The sequence below is a fragment of the Arachis stenosperma genome, chromosome 3 (genome assembly GCF_014773155.1).
Source record: "Arachis stenosperma cultivar V10309 chromosome 3, arast.V10309.gnm1.PFL2, whole genome shotgun sequence".
Taxonomy (NCBI): domain Eukaryota; kingdom Viridiplantae; phylum Streptophyta; class Magnoliopsida; order Fabales; family Fabaceae; genus Arachis; species Arachis stenosperma.
Window position 1 is genome coordinate 167,851,884 of NC_080379.1, and position 22,427 is coordinate 167,874,310.

At 36.7% G+C, this 22,427-nt stretch overlaps 1 long non-coding RNA gene and 1 pseudogene across 2 annotated transcripts; one reads left to right on the forward strand and one right to left on the reverse strand.

The window, feature by feature from the left end:
• Window positions 1-735: 735 nt before the first annotated feature.
• On the forward strand, window positions 736-14,743 carry LOC130969010 (uncharacterized). Of its 2 annotated transcripts, XR_009081765.1 has the most exons (5): window positions 736-999; window positions 1,773-2,017; window positions 2,126-2,200; window positions 12,483-12,652; window positions 14,561-14,743. It is a non-coding gene; the product is annotated as an uncharacterized LOC130969010 (long non-coding RNA). The 2 variants fall into 2 exon arrangements; XR_009081764.1 differs by lacking the exons at window positions 12,483-12,652; window positions 14,561-14,743 and having other exon boundaries at window positions 2,126-3,583.
• LOC130969009 (tetrahydroberberine oxidase-like) lies at window positions 14,579-17,156 on the reverse strand (annotated as a pseudogene).
• Window positions 17,157-22,427: the final 5,271 nt, after the last annotated feature.

The following is a 22,427-nucleotide window of genomic DNA, read 5'->3' on the forward strand; positions in this document are numbered from 1 at the left end:
ATATAAACGATTAAAAAAATAAAATTAGTCAAACAATTATGAGTTTGAATATTATAAATAGTAAAAGGTATTTTTTTATTTGTTTATAGATATACATAATAAAAAATATTTTTAAATAATTTATATATTAAATTTTTTTATCTTAATTATATACAGTAGATAAATATTTTAGACTTATAAAAGAACAACCAAAAACAAAATCTATTGTTATATTATTGCGGATTTGATTTTTCTTAAATCAAATTTTTTTAATTGACAAAACATAAATATAATCCTCTATCATATAACTTTTAAATGAGACTTACACAAGGCATTTATTAATTTATATAGGAATTTAAAAGTTAAAACAAACATAATGCTTTCTTTTTTAACAAAAACCAAACAAAATTACGAGAAAAACATAAAATAAATGGTTACTGAAATATATTTTTTGTGTGTCTATTGATAAAGTTATTGAAATATATTTGGACCTAAATCAAACTCTTTATGTATAAGAATCAAATCTAAAATTGACCATATTTGCAGAAATAAAAGGTTGATCAAGCATTATTATTATTATTATCGTCAGTTAGCTTAGCCTTTTTTTTTTTGGGTTCTAAAATGGGTCAGGTTGGGCCAAAGAAATTTAATTTTTGTCACAAAAGTAGCGTTTTTGGTTAGCGTCATTGGTAAGCCTACCTAAACCTATAAATACGCCTCGTTTGTGAGTCTTACAGTTTCGCAGTGTGAATTTTCTGTTTTCAATTTTCATCATCCTTTTCTGATTTATTCTTTCTCTGAATTTTCGGTCTCCTTTTCTTCATGCATTGCCATAAGCATATCGTAGCTGCATTATGTTGCGGGTGAAAGAAACGAGAACATTGCCACTAGGGTTCTTTTTTCTCTGCATTTCGTGATGCCCTTGGTAATGTGAAGCAGAACGGTGGCAGAGAAGAAGCTATCCATGTAGTGAAAGAACAAACACTGCATCACCTCTCTCGCCTCTTCAAGGATTTCAAGGTCAATTACTCTTCATCGTCACTCTATCTTTCTCTCCCTTTTCTATTTTGTTTTCCGTTCACAATTGTAAAAGTTCATAACTCTTTTAGAAATCTTGGTTCCTTTTCACAATCAGAAAAACGAGGAAGAGGATCAAGATGGTATCTTTCTTTTCTTTTCTTTGTTTGCACGTTCGAATAGGAGTCTTTTTTTTTTTAAAAAAGAAAACTTTTCCCCTGCACAATTAGTGAGTCAGTGGCAATGCCTCAAGATTCAAGAATCAAGATCTTTCTACTTTCTATTTTAGGGTTTCTTTGGTTTTGCTTTGTTATCCTTACAAGACAAGTTCAAGCTTTGATGTTTTGAAATTAAGCAATGGGTATTATTTTTAATGTTTAAAAAATTGGATAAAAAAAGAAAATATGCGGGAGGGGGTCTCTTTGATTTTGCATCGTGCTAAAAGAATTCTTGTATATGCTGCACTTACTGAATAGAATTGGGGATGGTCAAGCCTCGTTACACGTATATTGTCAATTTAGTAGAGTCAGCATAATGAACAGGTGGAAGTGGAACCTGCTACTCTTGTGCTATTAGGCCAACAATGCAAAAAGTTTTTTTGGTATTATTGATTGCCGGACTCTCTTTTATATTTTTACAATAATGTTGCAATCACCCTTAGATAGTGTTTTTGGCAATTTGACATGTCCTACTTTTAATTCTAGTTGAAGCTGTGATTGTTGTCTGTACACTATAATAAGCAATTCTTTTTTTTTTGTGTGTGCTGTGGAATTCAGGCCTCTGCTATCGCTACATAATGAAATTGGAATGGATCCACTAGTCATTAGAGTAAGGGCAGTGCCTGGGCTTGTTGCTGCGGATAACTTTGCTCTTTGGTCAGTGTTAATTCAAAATTTGGCAAAAATTGGATATGAAGGGAAGAACGTGTACATGGCTTCCTATGATTGGAAACTTTCTTTCGAAAATACTCAGGTTCAATTATTATTTCAAGAGTAAACCTACAATTATAATCTCTGGAGAGGTATACTTTCAACTAATATAATTTAAGTTGGACAATGCATTTAAGAGACCAGTCTGTAAGTAGATGGAGGAGTAAAATTGAGCTTTTGTTTTTGCTTCTTGGTTTAAGGTACAAAGATTGATGGACGCTAGCGATAGTTAGACTTGTTGGAGACCCAATACTGAAGGCATCCTGACTCTTGAGGTTGGTGCAGTTTCTTTTTTTCTTTTTCTTTTTTTACTTTAGTCATGATTTCTCATTGTTCATTTTCTGTGCATATTAAATAAAAAATGTTTTGCTCCTTTAAAAAGTCATTCATAAAAATTTATTTCCACATTGGAATTTGGAAAGAATGATGGATATCAATGTGGCTAGAATCATTTTTGAGATAAGCATAATGGTTGATCTTACGAGCATGGTAGAACAGTGGGATTATATTCATGACTCTTTTGAATATGTTAAAAGAAATGCTATACACTCAAATGTTTGAATGTTAAGAAGCATGGTATGCATGTCATTCATAACACGGTCTATGTAGAACTTTGTTGCAAAGGATTTTACATAGATGGTTTCAAGTCCGGAAAAAAGAGGAGGATGAATGATGGACCCAATTTATGATCTTAAAAATTGAGATATGACATCTTGGACCCAATTTGAAATAAAGGAGGATGAAATACATTGCTTTTATGATATGAAAAAAATGTGGCATGATGCACATAATCCGATTGATCTAAAAAGATAGTTATGATCTCAAAGATTGAGATATGACATACTTGGACCCAATTTAAAATAAAGGAGGATGGTATACGTTGTTTTTATGATATGAGAAGGCGGCGTGATGTACTTGATCTAATTGATCCAAAACGATAGGTTTAAAGATCTCAAAAATTGAGATCTAACATACTTGGACCCAATTTGAAATAAAGGAGAATGCTATACGTTGCTTTTATAATATGAGAACAAGGTGGCATGATGTACTTAACCCAATTGATCCAAAACGATAGCTTTTATGATCTCAAAGATTGAGATATGGCATAACAATTTGAAGTAAAGGAGGATGGTATTGTTTTTATGATACGAGAAGAAGCTGGAATGATGTACTTGACCCAGTTGATCTAAAAAGATGGCTTTTATGATCTTAAAGATTGAGCGATGACATACTTGAACCCAATTTTAATACATTGCTTTTGATAAAAAAATGATAGCTTTTATGATCTCAAAATTTGAGAAATGACATACTTGACCCAATACGAAATAAAGAAAGATGGTATATGTTGCTTTTATGATATGAGAAGATGGCATGATGTACTTAACCAAATTGATTCAAAAGTTAGTTTTTATGATCTTAAAAATTAAGAGACGATGTACTTGGACCCAATTTTAAATTAATGAAATTAAAAAGGATGGTAAATGTTGCTTTTATGATACGAGAAGAAGGTAGCCTGATGTTCACGATCCAATTGATCCAAAATGATAGCTTTTATGATCTCAATAGTGGCGTGATGTACTTGACCCAATTGATCCAAAACGATAACTTTTATGATCTCAAAGATTGAGACATGTCATACTTACACCTAATATGAAGTAAAGGAGGATGATATACGTTGTTTTTATGATACAAGAAGGTGATGTGATATACTAGACCTAATTGTTTTAAAACGATAGCTTTTACGATGTTAAAGATTGAGTTATGACATTCTTAAACTAAATTTGAAGTAAAGGAAGATGATATACGTTGCTTTTGTAATATGAGAATAAAGTGGCATGATGTACTTAACCTAATTGATCCAAAAAGATAGCTTATATGATCTCAAAGATGGACATATAACATACTTTGACTTAATTTGAAATCATGGAGAATGGTATACGTTGCTTTTATGATATGAGAAGAAGGTGGCGTAATGTACTTGACCCAATTAATTCAAAATGATAGCTTTTATGATCTCAAAGATTGAGAGATGACATACTTGGACCCAATCTGAAATAAAGGAGGATGATGTTCATATCTTGGCCTAACACTATAACCCAGGCCCAAGCACGCCAAAAAGTCCAATCTAAAGATTGGCCTTCGTTTTCCACTGACCTCCTCGGAAGAGGTCGGATTCAACACAGACTCCATCCCTAAGAAGTCGATAACTGGCAGATAACACTTACTCAAATAAGTAACTGCTCATAAAATCTCTCAACCCACTTCTAGGAGTCATATCTCACATACCCTAAGATAAATGGACGGTTATCCACCTTAAAAGGTGGAACAATCAAATGAGCAAGTTGAGGCAGCCAACAAGGTTATACTGGCTGGGTTGAAGAAAAGGTTGCAAGATGCGAAGGGAGCCTGGGCTGAAGAACTCCCTCAAGTACTATGGGCATATCGGACTACACCTCAGTCTGCCACAGGAGAAACACCCTTCCGACTTGCTTATGGCATAGAAGCCATGATACCAATTGAAATCAATGAGCAAAGTCCAAGGGTGAGCTTCTACGATGAGGTTGGCAACGTACAGGGACATAAAGAAGAGCTCGAGCTACTCCCTGAAGTCCGAAAACAAGCCCAAATAAGAGAAGCAGCATTGAAGCAAAGGATGACAAACAGATACAAAAAGAAAGTCATTCGAAGAAGTTTCGTCCTAGACGACCTGGTCTTAATAAAAAATGACATCAGAGTCAACAAATGGGGGGAACGAAAGCTCGCTGCTAATTGAAAAGGGCCATATAAGATAAGTGAAGTCTTTGGAAAGGGATACAACAAGGTAACCGACTTCAGCGGTACCGAGCAACCAAGGTCGTGGCATGCTTGTAACATGAAAAGGTACTATAGTTAAAAGCGAACTTCACTCCCTGATGTACTCTTTTTCCCGACTTCACGGTTTTTTTTTCCAAAAGAGGGTTTTCCTGAAGGGGGTTTTAACGAGGCATCAAAGTGGAGTCTGGGCTGAAGAACTCCCTCAAGTACTATGGGCATATCGGACTACACCTCAGTCTGCCACAGGAGAAACACCCTTCCGACTTGTTTATGGCATAGAAGCCATGATACCAATTGAAATCAATGAGCAAAGTCCAAGGGTGAGCTTCTACGATGAGGTTGGCAACGTACAGGGGCATAAAGAAGACCTCGAGCTACTCCCTGAAGTCCGAGAACAAGCCCAAATAAGAGAAGCAACGTTGAAGCAAAGGATAACAAACAGATACAAAAAGAAAGTCATTCGAAGAAGCTTCGTCCCAAACGACCTGGTCTTAATCAGAAATGACATCAAAGTCAACAAATAGGGGGAACGAAAGCTCGCTACTAATTGAAAAGGGCCATATAAGATAAGGGAAGTCTTAGGAAAGGGATACTACAAGTTAACCGACTTGAGCGGTACCGAGCTACCAAGGTCGTGGCATGCTTGTAACATGAAAATGTACTATAGTTAAAAGCGAACTTCACTCCCTGATGTACTCTTTTTCCTGACTTCACGATTTTTTCCCAAAAAAGGATTTTCCTGAAGGGGGTTTTAACGAGGCATCAAAGTGGAGCCTGGGCTGAAGAACTCCCTCAAGTACTATGGGTATATCGGACTACACCTCAGTCTGCCATAGGAGAAACATCCTTCCGACTTGCTTATGGCATAGAAGCCCTGATACCAATTGAAATCAATGAGCAAAGTCCAAGGGTGAGCTTCTACGATGAGGTTGGCAACGTACAGGGACATAAAGAAGAGCTCGAACTACTCCCTGAAGTCCGAAAATAAGCCCAAATAAGAGAAGCAGCGTTGAAGCAAAGGATGACAAACAGATACAAAAAGAAACTCATTCGAACAAGTTTCGTCCTAGACGACCTGGTCTTAATAAAAAATGACATCGGAGTCAACAAATGGGGGGAACGAAAGCTCGCTGATAATTTAAAAGGGCCATATAAGATAAGTGAAGTTTTAGGAAAGGGATACTACAAGGTAACCGACTTGAGCGGTACCGAGCTACCAAGGTCGTGGCATGCTTGTAACATGAAAAGGTACTATAGTTAAAAGCGAACTTCACTCCCTGATGTGCTCTTTTTCCCGACTTCACGGTTTTTTCCCAAAAAAGGGTTTTCCTGAAGGGGGTTTTAACGAGGCATCAAAGTGGAGCCTGAGCTGAAGAACTCCCTCAAGTACTATGCGCATATCGGATTACACCCCAATCTGCCATAGGAGAAACATCCTTCCGACTTGCTTATGGCATAGAAGCCATGATACCAATTGAAATCAATGAGCAAAGTCTAAGGGTGAGCTTCTACGATGAGGTTGGCAACGTACATGGGCATAAGGAAGAGCTCGAGCTACTCCCTGAAGTCCGAGAACAAGCCCAGATAAGAGAAGCAGCGTTGAAGCAAAGGATGACAAACATGTACCAAAAGAAAGTCATTTCGAGAAGCTTCGGCCTAGACGACCTGGACTTAATCAGAAATGACATCGGAGTCAACAAACGGGAGGAACGAAAGCTCGCTGCTAATTTAAAAGGGCCATATAAGATAAGTGAAGTCTTAGGAAATGGATACTACAAGGTAACCGACTTGAGCGGTACCGAGCTACCAAGATCGTGGCATGCTTGTAACATGAAAAGATACTATAGTTAAAAGCGACTTCACTCCCTGATGTACTCTTTTTCCCGACTTCACGATTTTTTCCCAAAAAAGGGTTTTCCTGAAGAACGAGGCATCAAAGTGGTGCCTGGGCTGAAGATCTCCCTCAAGTACTATGGGGATATCGGACTACACCTCAGTCTGCCACAGGAGAAACATCATTCCGACTTGCTTATGGCATAGTAGCCATGATACCAATTGATATTATTGAGCAAAGTCCAAGGGTGATCTTCTACGATGAGGTTGGCAACCTACAGGGGCATAAAGAAGAGCTCGAGCTACTCCCTGAAGTCCGAGAACAAGCCCAGATAAGAGAAGCAGCGTTGAAGCAAAGGATGACAAACATATACAAAAAGAAAGTCATTCGAAGAAGCTTCGTCCCAGACGACCTGGACTTAATCAGAAATGACATCGGAGTCAGCAAATGGGGGACGAAAGCTCGCTGCTAATTTAAAAGGGCCATATAAGATAAGTGAAGTCTTAGGAAAGGGATATTACAAGGTAACTGACTTTAGCGTTACCGAGCTACCAAGGTCGTGGCATGCTTGTAACATGAAAAGGTACTATAGTTAAAAGCGAACTTCACTCCCTGGTGTACTCTTTTTCCCGACTTCACGGTTTTTTCCCAAAAAAGGGTTTTCTTGAAGGGGTTTTAACGAGGCATCAAAGTGGAGCCTGGGCTAAAGAACTCCCTCAAGTACTATGGGCATATCGGACTACACCTCAGTCTGCCACAAGTGAAACACTCTTCCGACTTGCTTATGGCATAGAAGCCATGATACCAGTTGTAATCAATGAGCAAAGTCCAAGGGTGAGCTTCTACGATGAGGTTGGCAACGTACATGGGCATAAAGAAGAGCTCGAGCTACTCCCTGAAGTCCGAGAACAAGCCCAGATAAGAGAAGCAGCGTTGAAGCAAAGGATGACAAACAGATACAAAAAGAAAGCCATTCGAAGATGCTTCGTCCCAGACGACCTGGTCTTAATCAGAAATGACATCGGAGTCAACAAATGGGGGGAACGAAAGCTCACTGCTAATTGAAAAGGGCCATATAAGATAAGTGAAGTCTTAGGAAAGGGATACTACAAGGTAACCGACTTTAGCGGTACCGAGCTACCAAGGTCGTGGCATGCTTGTAATGTGAAAAGGTACTATAGTTAAAAGCGAACTTCACTCCCTGATGTACTCTTTTTTCCGACTTCACGGTTTTTTCCCAAAAAAGGGGTTTTCCTGAAGCGGGTTTTAACGAGGCATCAAAGTGGAGGCTAGGGGAAAATAAGTCTTTAAAATTTCCCTAGTAGCAAAAAGTACCTTCATCAAATAAATAAAGATCTTTTCCTTATATCTCTTTATAAATTTCATTATTATTATCATTTTACGAAACGCGTCGACTTAAACTCGAAAAAACGTGAAAATCCCATACCCGACCTACATAGTCGGCATGATAAAATGAGGAGGTACAAGTCGGTGTAAAGAGGTTACACAGACGATCATGATAAATATGTATCCAAAAACCAGGAACGACTATCTAGTCGGAAGATCCGAGAAAAATAAAATGCATCGCAGAAATAACCTAAGTTACAGAAATTCAATAAGCAAAAATTGAATATGAGGAATACAAAGGAGATAAGAAAAAAAATCATTCAAAGGCAAAGGCTGTTGTCAAAATCACAGCCTGATTTTTGCGGGGTTTTTCATAAAAAACATCACAAAAGAAAATCGCAGAAAGCATGCACACGCCAAATATATCTTATCACCCTTATCCAAAAAAGGGGGATCTCAATAAAACAAAAATAAATTTTTGTTAACGACCAAAAAGGCCGAAAAAAGCCAACAACAAACCACCGAAAAATAAAAAGAAAATTGTTCAAAAAAGGGGCCACAAGACGGGCCCCAAGTAGCTCAAATCAATTAATGGGAATGAAGATTAGAGTCACCAACTAGAAGGGAGTTCGGGTTTGCAGCAGGAGAAGTCAGAACAGTCTCTTCAACAGGAGTCTGGGCCTCTGAAGACGTCGGCAGCAAGTTGAGGCAGCCAACAAGGTTATATTGGCCGGGTTGAAGAAAAGGTTGCAAGATGCGAACGGAGCCTGGGCTGAAGAACTCCCTCAAGTACTATGGGCATATCGGACTACATCTCAATCTGCCACAGGAGAAACACCCTTCCGACTTGCTTTTGGCATAGAAGCCATGATACCAATTGAAATCAATGAACAAAGTCCAATGGTGAGCTTCTACGATGAGGTTGGCAACGTACAGGGGCATAAAGAAGAGCTCGAGCTACTCCCTGAAATTTGAGAACAAGCCCAAATAAGAGAATCAGCGTTGAAGCAAAGGATGACAAACAGATACAAAAAGAAAGTCATTCGAAGAAGCTTCATCCCAGACGACCTTGTCTTAATAAAAAATGACATCGGAGTCAACAAATGGGGGGAACGAAAGCTCGCTGCTAATTGAAAAGGGGCATATAAGATAAGTGAAGTCTTAGGAAAGGGATACTACAAGGTAACCGACTTTAGCGGTACCGAGCTACCAAGGTCGTGGCATGTTTGTAACATGAAAATGTACTATATTTAAAAGCGAACTTGACTCCCTGTTGTACTCTTTTTCCCGACTTCATGGTTTTTTTCCAAAAATGGGTTTTCCTGAAGGGGGTTTTAACGAGGTATCAAAGTGGAGGCTAGGGAAAAATAAGTCTTTAAAATTTCCCTAGTAGCAAAAAGTACATTCATCAATCAATAAAGTTCTTTTCATTATATCTCTTTATAAATTCCATTATTATTATCATTTTACGAAACGTGCCGACTTAAGCTCGAAAAAACGTGAAAATCCCATACCCGACCTACATATTTAGCAGGATGAAACGAGGAGGTACAAGTCGGTGTATAGAGGTTACACAGACGATCATGATAACTCGGTATCCAAAAACCAGGAACGACTATCTAGTCGGAAGATCCGAGAAAAATAAAATGAATCGCAGAAATAACCTAAGTTACAGAAATTCAATAAGCAAAAATTGAATATGAGGAATACAAAGAAGATAAGAAAAAAAATCATTCAAAGGCAAAGGCTGTTGTCAAAATCACAGCCTGATTTTTGCGAGGTTTTTCATAAAAAACATAACAAAAGAAAATCGCAGTAGCATGCACACGCCAAATATATCTTAAAACCCTTATCCAAAAAGGGCGATCTCAGTAAAACAAAAATAAATTTTTGTTAACGACCAAAAAGGCTGAAAAAAGTCAACAACAAACTACCGAAACAATAAAAAGAAATTGTTCAAAAAAGGGGCCCACAAGCCGGCCCCAAGTAGCTCAAATCAATTAACGGGAAGGAAGATTAGAGTCACCAACTGGAAGGGAGTTCGGGTCTGCAGCAGGAGAGATCGGAGCAGTCTCTTCAACAGGAGTCTGGGCCTCTAAAGACGTCGGCAGCAAGTTGAGGCAGCCAACAAGGTTATACTGGCCGGGTTGAAGATAAGGTTGCAAGATGCGAAGGGAGCCTGGGCTGAAGAACTCCCTCAAGTACTATGGGCGTATCGGACTACACCTCAGTCTGCCACAGGAGAAACACCCTTCCGACTTGTTTATGGCATAGAAGCCATAATACCAATTGAAATCAATGAGCAAAGTCCAAGGGTGAGCTTCTACGATGAGGTTGGCAACGTACAGGGGCATAAAGAAGAGCTCGAGTTTCTCCCTGAAGTCCGAGAACAAGCCCAGATAAGAGAAGCAGCGTTGAAGCAAAGGATGACAAACAGATACAAAAAGAAAGTCATTCGAATAAACTTCGTCCCAAACGACCTGGTCTTAATAAAAATTGACATCGGAGTCAACAAATGGGGGGAACGAAAGCTCGCTGCTAATTGAAAAGGGCCATATAAGATAAGTGAAGTCTTAGGAAAGGGATACTACAAGGTAACCGACTTGAGCGGTACCGAGCTACCAAGGTCGTGGCATGTTTGTAACATGAAAAGGTACTATAGTTAAAAGCGAACTTCACTCCCTGGTGTACTCTTTTTTCCGACTTCACGGTTTTTTTTCCAAAAAAGGATTTTTTTAAAGAGGGTTTTAACGAGGCATCAAAGTAGAGGCTAGGAAAAAATAAGTCTTTAAAATTTCCCTGGTAGCAAAAAGTACATTCATCAATCAATAAAGATCTTTTCATTATATCTCTTTATAAATTCCATTATTATTATCATTTTACGAAACGCGCCGACTTAAACTTGAAAAAACGTGAAAATCCCATACCCGACCTGCATATTCAGTAGGATGAAACGAGGAGGTACAAGTCGGTGTAAAGAGGTTACACAGACGATCATGATAACTCGGTATCCAAAATCCAGGAACGACTATCTAGTCGGAAGATCCGAGAAAAATAAAATGCATCGCAGAAATAACCTAAGTTACAGAAATTCAATAAGCAAAAATTGAATATGAGGAATACAAAGGAGATAAGAAAAAAAATCATTCAAAGGCAAAGGCTGTTGTCAAAATCACAGCCTGATTTTTGCGGGGTTTTTCATAAAAAACATCACAAAAGAAAATCGCAGAAAGCATGCACATGCCAAATATATCTTAAAACACTTATCCAAAAAAGGGCGATCTCAATAAAACAAAAATAAATTTTTGTTAACGACCAAAAAGGCCGAAAAAAGTCAACAACAAACCACCGAAACAATAAAAAGAAAATTGTTCAAAAAAGGGGCCCACAAGCCGGGCCCCAAGTAGCTCAAATCAATTAATGGGAAGGAAGATTAGAGTCACCAACTGGAAGAGAGTTCGGGTCTGTAGCAGGAGAGGTCGGAGCAGTCTCTTCAACAGGAGTCTGGGCATCTGAAGACGTCCGCAGCAAGTTGAGCCAGCCAACAAGGTTATACTGGCCGGGTTGAAGAAAAGGTTGCAAGATGCGAAGGGAGCCTGGGCTGATGAACTCCTTCAAGTACTATGGGCATATCGGACTACACCTCAGTCTGCTACAGGAGAAACACCCTTCCGACTTGCTTATGGCATAGAAGCCATGATACCAATTGAAATCAATGAGCAAAGTCCAAAGGTGAGCTTCTACGATGAGGTTGGCAACATACAGGGGCATAAAGAAGAGCTCGAGCTACTCCCTAAAGTCCGAGAACAAGCCCAGATAAGAGAAGCAGCGTTAAAGCAAAGGATGACAAACAGATACAAAAAGAAAGTCATTCGAAGAAGCTTCATCCCAGATGACCTGGTCTTAATCAGAAATGACATCGTAGTCAACAAATGGGGGGAACGATAGCTCGCTGCTAATTGAAGTCGCCAATCACGCTCCAGAGATGATTAGTATTTTTCGACAAAAGACCCAAGTTATTCCAAAGCAATTTTCTATTAACCTTTTGGGGGCTTTCATATATAGCAGTAAGAAGTCAAGGAGCAGAGTTATTACAAGATACTAGTAAATGAACATATTGTTTATTATGACCCAAAATATCAACCTTCCAAATATTTGGATTCCAAAGAGCCCAGGTACCACCAGAATGCCCAACAGCATCTTCAATAAAACAACCCTCAAATTTCAATTTATTCCTGACTTTCAGACCTTGATCCCCACTAAGGTGAGTTTTGAAGAGAAGGAAAAATTTTGCATCAAATTCACGTTTTAAATCTTTAATAACAGTGAGAAAGGATTTAGAGCCAGCACCTCTAAAATTTCAACTGATAATATTCATAAGACCAAAAAAGAAGAGCAAAGTTATGAAAAACATGAAAATTATTGTTGGGCATTTGCCCTTTGTTTCAGACCACTGCGATCCTGAAAAGAGCTTTCCTCTTCATTTTTGCTCATTGGCGACACCATTATATGAACATCAAGAGGTCTGCATTATTAGCTATTAACTGCCTTCTCCTTTATAGCGCCATCTGAAGAGGAGCTCGTCCCCAATCATTGAGTGGAGAGATTCGTTTTCACAATATGATGCTCCAGGACCTTACTGGACTCCTTTGTTACCAAGAAGGCATCACCAACGTATACTATCAAGCATCACTATTTCCAAAGCTTCCATATCGGGGTTCCTACTATACGTGTGAGTTTCAATTTCAAGAGTATTAGCTACTTGTAATATACTAATGTAAATTTTGGCTTATTAAAGACTATGGGTGTGTTTGGCAACCACGTTAAAAAGAATAAAAATGCGTTTAAGTTTGCTATTTTTATGTTTGGCAACTTTTTTTCTCTAAACGTAGAAGTGAATTTGCATCCCAAAAGTCTGTTCACTTTACTTGAAGCAAAAAATTATAGATTCTGCGTTCACTCAACGTACATTTAAATTTGTTGCTGGTCATTGTTGGTTTTTTCCATAATTTTTTTATCACTTTTAATACTTTTTTTTCATGTTTTGATTTTTTTATAAATTTTTTTATTGTAATTTTGTTATAATATGCATTATTGATTTTATTAAAAAAGACAAAATAAATAAAAGATTGATCATATATAATAATAGAGTCATAAAGAATAAAATTTTATCATCCAAAATAATATTAAATAAAAGAATATTGAAAATATTAAAATAATTATTCTAATTTTTGTGTACTGTTTATTATTCTAATTTTTTATAATATGCATTATTGTTTCTATTAGAAATGATAAATTAAATAAAAAATTAATAATAAATAATAATAATAAAAATATAATTAGTAAAAAGTTAGAACTTAAAATAATAATAAAAATAAAATTATTAAAAATACTTAAAAAATATTAAAATGTGTTATTTTATATGTTATTTTTAATTTGATAAATAAATATTAATTTTTATTATAAAAAGATACTTAAAAAGTTGTCAATTTTTATATGTTATTTTTAATTTTATAAATAAATATTAATTTTTATTATAATAGTAAAAAATTATAATATATTAAAATTGAATACTATAAAAAATACTCTACAAAAAAATATTAAAAGAAGTATAAAAAAAGATTAAATATACTTAAAAAATAACATTATAATTTAATATTATATTTTTCAGTAATTAATTAATTATTTATTTAGAAGTGATTTTAACTAATATTATCCAAACAATATTTATTTTATCAAAATCAATTTTAGTATAAAATTGCCAAACATAAATCATATGGACATAAACTCACTTCTACTCAAAATCAATTTTACAAAATCACTTTCATTCAAACTCCAACGTCAATCCATAAAAATTAATATTTATTTATAAAATTAAAAATAACATATAAAAATCAAAATATGAAATAAAGTATTAGAAGTGATAAAAAAATTATGGAAAAAATCAATATTAACCAGCAACAAACTTAAACTTACGTTGAGTGAAGGCAGAAGTTATAATTTTTTGCTTGAAGTAAACGAACTTTTGAGATGTAAAATTATGTCTGAGTTGCGTTCAACAAAGAAAAGTGGTCAAACATAAAAAAATAGCGTTCAAAAAACTTAAACGCACTTTTACTCTCTCAACCATGTTTGCCAAACACACCTTGGGTGGGTGTTAAGGTTTGTGTGTAATTATCCAATAGGTGTTTTCATTGACATTTTAAATTTATTGGGTACATTTGAGTCTCTGCTGTGTAGTTGCATTAACTGTTCATACCTCAATTATTAGGACGGTTGTATATGATTGATTTTAAATATTTATTATTCAAACAATTTGCAAGCTTTTATTCAAAGCTACGTGAAGACAAGTATATACTTTGCAAAAGTTATGAAGTCGAACTATAAACTTTAAAATATAGGCCTGGTTTAACTAATGACAACTTTTCAAAAACAGTTGCTATGTCATGTTACTCTTGTATTTTATTAAATCATAATTTGACATCTCTTTGTCCGGCTGCAGTCAACAAACAAACTTGTGTAGTTTTAGTATCATTTTTATTTGCTATACCAACCATTAAGGAACAAAACAGGGTATGCCATTTATTTATGATTATGAAATAACTATGGGTAACTAATCTATTGTATATTCTTTTTCTAGTGGGCACTGATGGTACCTCTACAATGGTGGAATGCTCTATTCATTCCTGAAAAAGTTTTCAGGATCAATTATAGCCTTCACTTCTACTAGCCGCTTAAAGTTATGGTTGAAATATTTGAGGCCCCAAGATTGTGCTTCAACATAGCTTGTATTCGGACCATTCACGCCCAAATCAAGGTCCCTGTAATTCAAGTATGCTCGTCTTGGCAACTTTGACAAGTAGAGCGCCAAGTAATCATAGAGTGTTCTTATCTATTTTATGTTCTTAGTTGCATCTTCATTGGAATCCCAACTAACAGAATATTAGATTCCATATAACATACCCTTTTTGTGAGAAAATGGAGTTGCTGATTCTGGAATCTCACTCATTATTCCACCATATGGTGTCAGGATCATGAATTGTGACTCCTCCAAAACCAGCATCTTCCATAACCCTTCTAAACCAGTAAATGAAATCGGTTCTGTTACATAATCAGATTTTGTTTTGAAACTTGATGATGTTATGTTCCTGTTGAGCAAGACCTCCAACGACTGGTCCACTGAAAAACCTGCAAAGTAAAGAACAGATTGAATCCAACTCATCTCAGTGAAGTTGCTTCGTTGCAATCCGAATTCTGCAAAACTTTCCTGCATCAAAGGGAGGAGGTTCTCTGCGGTTCCAAGGTACATTCCCGTGAAAGAAAACACCACAGTTTTATTACCAAGTCGAGAAGCTGAATTGGAAACTCCAAGAACTGCATGAAGAGTTCTGCAGGAAGCTTTGGAGCAACGGTTTGCCACTTGGTGAAAATCTCAGAACCACCATCATCAAGATTCCTTGAAACCTCAAAGATGGTAACTGTTGATGGAACTTGGACAAGCTTGATCTTCCATGCTGTGATGACACCAAAGCTTGAACCTCCTCCACCCCTTATGGCCCAAAACAGATCTTCCCCCATTGCTCTTCTGTTCAGTATCGTCCCATTAACATTGATTATCTGCGCATCGATCACATTATCAGCTGCTAGGCCATATTTCCTGAAGATGGTGCCAAATCCACCTCCACTCAAGTGTCCTCCAATGCCAATTGTAGCGCAACTCCCAGCAGGGAAGCCATGGACCTTGCTTCTATTCGCAATTGCGTAGTAGAGTTCTCCCAGAGTAGCACCTGATTGAACCCACGCTGTTTCGTCTTCCATGTTAATGGTTATGGACCTGAGGTTGAAAAGGTCAATGATGATGAATGGAACATTAGAGACATAAGAGAGGCCTTCATAGTCATGGCCACCGCTTCGAACTCTGACTTGGAGGTTGCTGTGTTTGGAACATCGCAGTGCTAGTTGGATGTGGAAAAGGTTGTGTGGAGTGACAATGAAGTTTGGTTTTGGGACTGAAGTGGCCAAGAATCTTGAGTTTCTTATAGAAGCATCCAAGATAGGTTCATAAGAAGAACTGGTTTTGGTGAAGACTATTACTGAACTTGTGTTGGTGTTAACTCCTAGACCGGACTGAAAACATTGAAGGAAATCTTCATGGCTAGCCGAACCTGATGATGATGCAGAGAAAATTGAGATGAAAATTATGGCAGGTAGGAGAACTAAGTTTACAACTGATCTAGTCATTTTGGTTTTCCTTCCTACCTTACCAATGCATTGCAATTCTTCTATTTATATAACCGTAATGCTACGGAGACAATAAAAAATTAATTACGTTAAGTAAACAATGAGAGATGCGAACAAAGAGTTGCATTTCAGGTTCATTAACAAACGTTATATCTAATTAATTCAAAATTTGTTTGTTATTTGAAAAATGACGTTTTTCTATACCTTTTTCATAAAAAATCAATACAAATTTATCTTATTTAACATTTATTAATTTTAGCGATAATTAATAAATATTAAATAAAATAAATTTAGGTTCTTTGTTATATGGCAACTCATGGACTGTTCATTTAAGGTTTACTAAAGAAATCGAATAATCATGGTTTTCATTTGGACTAAAGAGTTGTGTTGGAAATTAGAAATGTCAAAAGGAAAGAGATAATATGTTCAGTACATTGTTTATGGCCACTATTCAAATGCAGTTATCCCTGTGTATCCCTCCTCACCCCAAAGTCGTATTGTTCTGAAATTTTTACAAATTGTTATGTTGAGGTTGAGCAGCAACCCTTAGGAAGCAATGCATCATATATCGTGTTTTAATGGGGGCAAAAGAAAGGCTAATTCAATAAAAGTTAGTACAGAAATCAAAATCAATAAGCAACTTCTCAAGGTTATTCTAAATAATCTCCAAAAGTTCCAGACATATTATTATATTATAATAATAATAAGTGCCATAAAACAACAATTTTTTTTTAAAAAAAAAAGTGCAAACATCATTTTAACAGAAAAGAAAAATGGTTTAAATTCAGATTGACATTAGATCAACACACTTTTTCTCTATTGCACACACCACCTTCCAAGTAAATGAAGGAAAAAGAACATACCCCAAGTTGTGAAACCGAATACCAAGCCATACTCTGCATTTGACCAATCACTTATTGGCAGTAAAATCCAAACTTCTTCAGCCTTCATTTATATACAAAATCTCCCCACTTGTCTTCCTTCATTCCTGGAAGTGGCATTTTTAAATCATACAAAAAGCAATGCACAAAATCATTCACCTATACAAGTAAACAAAAGAACAAAACAAAGTAGATTATTTTCTAGACATTGAAAATCATATTTGAACCCTAACTACTTTGTAATTTCAAACTCCTTTAACTAAAAAAAAAACACTAATGCCGAAAGTGTTTCAAGAATTAGCCTGTATGTGCCACGAGAGCATTCTGCGAAACCTTCCGCATCGAAAACTTCCGGGAAGACAAGCCATGCGGGAGCGCCATTTGCGATTTGGAAGGTTGGAATCGTACAGATGAAACAAACACCTTAGGGTTTTGGAATGGGTTCTGATGTGGCTTCGGGCGTCGGTTATCGGGGGCAGTTTCCCCCATCGCCACGGCGGTAACGGTGTAGGTACATTCGCGGGAAAATGGAAACGAAATTGCGAAACGATAGTGACAGTGGCGCGATGCATGGAATTATTTTTTTTTTTGGTCTGGGCCAAAGGCCTCTAGAAGAAACCGGTTTGGATAGATCCGCCCCGGTTCCACAACAAAAGCTGAAGCACGCTCTAATTGAAGAAAAGGAAACAGGTGAATTTTCAATGTTCCTCCATTGCATGCTATATGGCGCCACTTTCAAGTCCTGTGGGAGCTTTGGATTTTCAATTGCGATTGAGTGCGCGCCGTGCTGCATCCCCTGTGTTTCCCTTTTGTCTTAGCACGAATTAGTTCTCTTGGGCTTCGTGGCCTTCTGTTGTGGAGCTGCCTCTTAAAACCAAGGTAAAGAGAGCAGTCTCGAGAACGGGTATACCTATTGCTCCAAATTTAAATGCAAGCTGGTCTGCACTTTGTCTATGATTCTCTGCATTGCTCTGCTGATCCTGTCTTGTTCCTTTCTTTTCAATTTGATACCTCGTGGAGCTTCCTTGAATGGTTTGTGACTTTCTTCTTCAAAGCACCGATGAAATCTGGTTACCCTTATTTATTTGCTGTTCAATTGTGTTTGAAGCTTGCATCCAACCTGCATAAGTGTTCGCTCCTGTCCTGCTAGCTAGCCGAGCCTCCTTTTGAATTATGTCCTGTATCGGTGTGGGGGGATTCCAGTCCAATTTCTCTCAAGTTTTCGCTCCGCTTCCATTGCTGCCGTCATGCGTGCCCGTTGGTTACCCTCCTTTGGGGTCCAGGTAAGACCACAATTCTCTATTTCTTTCATCCATTCTAAACTATCTTTTAGAATGGATTCTATTTCGCCTCCTATGTTGTTTGATTTTAGAGCTTGTACCATGAGAAGGCTATGCGACTCAATTAAAATTTTATTTAATCTAAGATTTTTGGCTAGGATGACTGCATTTCTAATCGTTGTTGCCTCTGCTGTTAGGGCTGAGCTCGCCTTGATTCTGTTCGTAGCCCCCATGAGGAGTCTCCCCTGTTGTCTCTGATCATTGTTGCTGTTGCTCCTTCTCCTGAGTTGCAGTTGAAGGCTGCATCCACATTGGCCTTGATCCACTCCCCTGGTGGTGGCTTCCAGGTAGCTGCTTTCCTTTTTTTTTTGCCATGTTTGTGTTTGTTGCTATTTGTTTCTCATCATTGGTTGCTGCCTTAAATTCTTTCTCCATTGCGCTGGCTCTTTCGATTGTAGTCTTAGGATTGACTGCTATATTCTGAAAATAAGCTTTGTTTCTTGTTTTCCATAGTTTCCAACACAAATAAGCAATTTTACTGATCATTATATCCTGATTCTTGTCCTTGTTTGCTCTAATTTTCCTGACATTCTTAAGAAACCAGTTCCCAAAAGTAGAGACAATTTCTGTTGATTGACTGAGATGGCATTGAGACCCAAACCAGGCTGCCCTAGTCCAGGGACATAGTAAGAGGGTATGTTCTGTAGTTTCAACATTCTCATTGCAAATAAGGCATATGGAATTCCTTGTGAGTTTTTTCCTAAATAGATTGGCCTCCACTGGTAGGATATTCTAAGCCGCCCTCCACATAAACATTTTAATTTTTTGTGGTACCTGAAGTTTCCAAATTTCTGTCCACACCTCCTTGTCCTCTCCACTTGTTGATGGTGCATTAAGATTATGTTCGTTCTCCTCCTTTCTAGCAGCATGATATCCCGTCTTGACCGAGTAGCATCCGTCCGACCTATATGGCCATTTTAGACTATCCTCTCTGTCAATTAAGCTTATCGGGGTTCTAAGAATCTTGTTGGCTATATCAGTCGAAAAAATCCTTTTGATCTTTACTTCGTCCCACCCTTCTCCTCGTTTTATCAGCTCTTCCACTACGCTTATTTCCTGATTTCTCTCTATGAAAATCCTCCCCATGCCATAAACCCAAGAATCCTCCCAAATATTAATAGTTTTTCCATTACCCACCATCCACTTTCCTTTCCTTCTCAAGAAATCTCTCCCTTACATTCCTTTGGGAAATAAATGGCTTTGATAATTTTAACCCAAATTGCCTCTGGTTCTTGTAAAATTCTCCATGCCTGCTTTGCCAAAAGGGCCAGATTTTGATGTTGAATATCTTTGAAGCTTAAGCCCCCCTCTTTTTTGCTTTCACAAATCTTCCACCAGAACTTTGCAGCTTTGGCACTTAATTTTTTTACAGAAACCTTTGAGAAATAAGACCACATTCATAGCATAGACCGGAATGGCTTGAACCACTGATTTGATGAGGGTTTCTTTTTCCGCTTGGTTGAGTAAATTTTCTTTCCATCCTTCTAGTTTGCTCATTACTCTCTCTTCTATCCAAGCTAAGGCTTTGCTCTTTGATCTCCCCCAATGTGCCGGTAACTCCAAATATTTGTCCGGATTGTCCCATGTGCTCATGCTCATAATCTCCTCTATGTTCACTCTAGCTTGTAAGGCCACCTGCTTGCCAAATGTGATCCCTGACTTTTGTAAGTTTATTTTCTGCCCTGATGCCTCGGTATACTGGTTGAGGATAGAAATAATTTGGTATGCCTCCTCAACATTTGCTTTAGCCAAAATAATACAATCATCTGCAAAAAGAAGGTGTGTGAGTGTAGGTGCCGTTAGCGCTATCTTAAAACAATAAAACCTTTAATCTTTTCCTGCTCTTGTGCTTTTTTCATCAAAATAGTTAGGACTTTTGTCGCTAAGATGAACAAGTAAGGTGATAATGGGTCTCCCTGTCTGAGTCCTCTACTAGGAATGATTTTTCTTGAGAGATCCCCATTTACTTTAATTCGGTAGGACGTTGTAGTGATGCACTCCATAACAAGCTTGACCCAATTTGAATGAAAGTCAAAGGCTTTCAGTACCGACTCAATAAAATCCCACTCCATTCGGTCATAAGCTTTGTTAATGTCGAGCTTAATTGCCATATTCTCCGCCCCATTACTTCTACTTTTTTCCAAGCTATGATATATTTCTTGTACAATTATAATGTTGTCTTGGATGAGCCTGCTGCTTACAAACGCACTTTGGATAGGTGAGACAATGTCATTAAGCATGTTTTTCAGTCTCTTTACCAAAATCTTGGTAATAACTTTATAGATGAAGTTGCAACAGCTAATAGGTCTCACCTGATTGAGATTTTCTGGTCTCTTGACCTTGGGAACAAGCACCGCCGTCGTTTCGCTTATGTCCGGATGGATCTTTCCATTTTCAAAAAAATCTTTCACCACTATAACTAAATCTTCCTTAACCACCTCCCAGTGGCTTTGAAAAAACTTTCCATTCAACCCGTCTGGCCCCGGGGCTTTGAGGCCTCCCATGCTGAAGACAGCCTCTCTAACTTCTTTTTCATCTACTTCTCTTATGAGTTCCTCATTCATTTCCTGTGTTACTCTTTTTGGCACTTTTTGGATGCATTGATCTACACCTTCTCTTATAGATTTAGTGAACAGATTGGAGAAGTGCTCTTCTATCATTCTCATTATGGTTGAACTGTTGGTCACCCAGTTTCCATTGCTGTCCTTTATTCTCTCAAGTCTATTTCTATCCCTTCTTTGTAGAGTTGTGGCATGGAAAAAAGTCGTGTTACTATCTCCCCATTTTAACCACTTGAATCTTGATCTTTGACCCCAATATTTCTCTTCTTGCTTCCATAATTGTTCTATCCTCTTCTTGATGCTCTGCGACAGTTCCTGCTGCTGTTCGGTCATGCTTGAGTTTTGGAGGTTTTGGAATTCTTCCTGTAGTCTTGCTATTTTCCTGTCAGTTTTAGTAAAATTTCTCCTGCTCCAACTTTTGAGCTCCTTGAACACAGAGAAAAAGAGTAACTTCAACCCAAAAGGAAAAACAAAAAAAATCAAAGACGAATGTATTGAACAAAACTGAATTATGGAAGCCCAATAAGAGTCCAATGTGAGCCCATTATATATGCTGTGGTTAGCGTCTATCTTAAGCCCACTGACCTCTTATGTTCGCGTATGGTCATAAATTTCGATCTGACAAGAAATTTTTTTTTAAAAAGTCAACAAAGAAGTAAGAACTAATAAACTACTAGTTTGTAGTTTTTTAAATAATTTAACAAAATTTAAATTTATCTATTAAAATATGTTTCATTAGATGGTAAAATTAGAATACATTTTCTTATAATAAATCTATCATAAAAATACAAAACTATTTATAAAAAATCATAACACTAATAAAATGATAATATATTTAACCTTTTATTTATCTGAATATATAAACGATTAAAAAAATAAAATTAGTCAAACAATTATGAGTTTGAATATTATAAATAGTAAAAGGTATTTTTTTATTTGTTTATAGATATACATAATAAAAAATATTTTTAAATAATTTATATATTAAATTTTTTTATCTTAATTATATACAGTAGATAAATATTTTAGACTTATAAAAGAACAACCAAACAAAATCTATTGTTATATTATTGCGGATTTGATTTTTCTTAAATCAAATTTTTTTAATTGACAAACATAAATATAATCCTCTATCATATAACTTTTAAATGAGACTTACACAAGGCATTTATTAATTTATATAGGAATTTAAAAGTTAAAACAAACATAATGCTTTCTTTTTTAACAAAACCAAACAAAATTACGAGAAAAACATAAAATAAATGGTTACTGAAATATATTTTTTGTGTGTCTATTGATAAAGTTATTGAAATATATTTGGACCTAAATCAAACTCTTTATGTATAAGAATCAAATCTAAAATTGACCATATTTGCAGAAATAAAAGGTTGATCAAGCATTATTATTATTATTATCGTCAGTTAGCTTAGCCTTTTTTTTTTTGGGTTCTAAAATGGGTCAGGTTGGGCCAAAGAAATTTAATT